We start from the raw sequence: 3,141 nt of genomic DNA, 5'->3' as shown, positions 1-3,141 counted from the left end.
TGGACTGGATGATCTCCAGAGGTCTCTTCCAACCCCAGCCATTCTGTGGTTCTGTGAAATGACAGGATTTTTTCTACTTAATACAAATTTAACTTTTCTTCAATAAAAGCACAGATCGTATGCTGAAGGACAGGGTGACTACCTGAGCCCAACCTCTGGACTAAACCTCTATGTCCAAGTGTTTAGTCTTTGAGCCAGAGTGAGCTGTACAGAGTAATAAAATCCTATGGGATGAAGCCTTGGCTACCGGCAGAAATGCTACAAGCGGATGAAAAGACAGACAGTTCATCTGTAGGGACTACGGAGGACACATGGTTGCTGCCAGCTGTTCTGCAGGATAATGTGAGAGTGGCAGAAGAGAGAGCACTATCTCCCACATGTGCATCCAGGCAGCCACACGCCATCAAGAACATTTGGTGAAAAGCACAAACATCGTTCTCCTATTTTGAATCTCCCCTGTAGACAGTGCACATAAGATACAGCACAGGACATATAAATAACTTAAAGTGCAGGACATCTTGCAGTTCTATTTTTACCTGATGCTACATCAGAAAAAGATTGCTTTTAAGCTAGCAGAAACTTCTAAAGCAGCATCGACTGCCTTTAACTGATACTATTACTTTAACTGATTCCTTCAGCAAATAGCCAGCAATAGCCTTTATTTTCTAGGTTACTTCCCCACAACAGTAATTGAATTTTGTTAACAATTTTCAGTCATGAAGGAAATCTGAACAAACTAATCTCTGATAAAGCACCTCTGTTCACAGCTGTGCAATCTGAAGTATTTCTGAGGGAGAGACATATTAAGCCTTGAAATTCTTCCATTTATTATCCTCATGCCAACGAGAAAATGGAACATTTTAATTGAGTTCTGAAAGAGTGTTTGCAAACTGCTGACCTAGAAAGAAAGGCCTGCAAATCATTTGCCACAGATTTCTTACAGGACTAGTGAGAAACCTGATGTGAAGCAAAACAGCCGCCTGCCACAGCACCGGTAAGTAGTGCATGCAGATCAAGTTAAATTCTGCTTTTCACAAGCCTCAGCCAGAGCTGCATGTAGCTTTGATTCAGGAGCAACAGAAGCATTTTGCACCACAGCATCATGCACCCCATTTCCCTTTTCCTTTAAAAGGAAAAATCAGGAAAATATAAACCCAGGAAAAAAGGAAAATATAAACAGATACAGATCATCTGGTTTGTAGTGCTTGTCTCTCACCAGAGCACACAGGTAGAAATTTGAGTTGCTTAAGCAATATCGGCCTGTTCTCTAGTTTGGGAGGACTCTACACAAGGTATCATAAAAGTTAGATATAAAGTAGATATATAGTACAGGCTCATCTCATTCTGAGAGGAAATGATTCAGCATCATCCGGTGCACTAGAACGTACACCACGTAGCACACCACCATTAGGCAGTAGGCTTGTATCTGGTCTATCTTTCTGTTATAAATGATTCAGTTTTGATTCTAAGGCTGGGTTTCTGATAATGAAATGTGCTGCTAAGCTCAGAGGTGCTTACAGCTACAAAGGAACTCACACTGCAGTTACCAGGAAAGAGAAACGTGGAATGGTATAACTCACATTCTTGCATTTCCAGACCAGGAGATCACATTTTGGATTATCCTGACAGGCTGGATTGCAATACTTGATATTTTGGGTAGAGCGTATTCATGTGAAATCATTGTGCTACCTGAAAATGGAAGACACATTTATCAGTGGGAGGCAGGTGTGAAACCAGAGATCAAACATGTTAAAATATTTAAGGATGCATTCCCTCTACTCACCCCTGATGTGACACATCTGGAGCCTGTGTCTCGTTCTAGGTTCTCCAGGACAAGAAAGAGAAGCACATACTGGAGTGAGTCCTGCACAACATCACAAAGGGCTTTCAGAATACAAGCAAAGGCTGAGAGAGCCAGGACTCCTCAGGCTGGAGAAGGGTGGGCTCAGAGGGATCTTATCAATGTGTACCAATACCTGATGGGGAAAGTAAGGCAAATGGAGTCACACTCTTGTCAGCAACAGCCCATGCCCTGACAAGAGGCAATGGGCAGAAACTGCAATATGGCAAATTCCATGTAAATGTAAGAAAAAGCTTTTTCACTGAGAGGTTGGTCATGGTATGGAACAAGATTGCCAGAGAGGTTGTAGAGTATCCATCTTTGGAGTGACTCCAAAGCTGACTGGACAGGATCCTGAGCAATCTGCTTTAGCTGACCCTGCTTTCAGAAAGGGAGTTAGACCAGATTATTTCCAGAGGTGCCATCCAACCTCAACCATTTACCATTTTGATTAATTTTCTACATATCTTTCAGCGGGGGAATTCAACAAAATTGTGAGATATCTATTATTTCATCTGAAAAACTGCATGTATTCCACTAGGCAGGACATGTTTGGTGGTGTGTTTGATAGCTGCAGTTAGGGAAATGGTTTTAAAGTATACTTTATATTACAGTGCATTAGTGTGACTGCTCCTGCTGCCTAGGCGCCATTATTAGATGGCAGTACCTGAAAGAACAGATGACATTGCTCTTTCCAAAGTAATGTATCTGTGAAAGAGCCAAGTCTCTTAGGTAACACACAGAGAAAGTTTAATTAATATTTTATATATTTCAAAGCTTTTATAATTCAAAGATACCAGCACTTACATGTTATTGATTATACTTATAACTCCTGAGTCCAGGAACTTACTTCTCAGAGACAAGGATCACCTTTTTTCCCCTTCAATCCACCTAGATTTTTTATTGAAGAAGAGCTGTTTCACCCACAGGCACCTACTTGTTGCTTAGTAGTAATCACTGCCTCTCTGTTTTTCCTCTTAGCTTTAGTATAATCGCAACAACAATTCTGTATTGATCAATCTAAATTTAGTTTATATATGTCTCAAATAGCATTGAGTATTAAATTTCAAAATACCACCATCTATTTTGGTACTTCTCTGCCTTGGTTTTCCTTCTGAATCTGTTTGCCTCATCTATAAACTTCTTCAGAGCAAGAAGCAGTTCAGCCAAGGCACACAGGCACTACTGTGGCAGAAACAGTAGGAAATATGAACAATAAATCCCTCTCACTACATGTTGGAAGAAGGTCTTGGCCTCTCTCTGTATGTGCATCTTCAGAAAACAGATTGAGGTTATTGAAC

Source organism: Nesoenas mayeri (assembly GCF_963082525.1).
Source record: "Nesoenas mayeri genome assembly, chromosome: 6".
NCBI lineage: Eukaryota > Metazoa > Chordata > Aves > Columbiformes > Columbidae > Nesoenas > Nesoenas mayeri.
The sequence above is the reverse complement of the archived record's forward strand: the minus strand, read 5'-3'. Positions refer to the sequence as shown.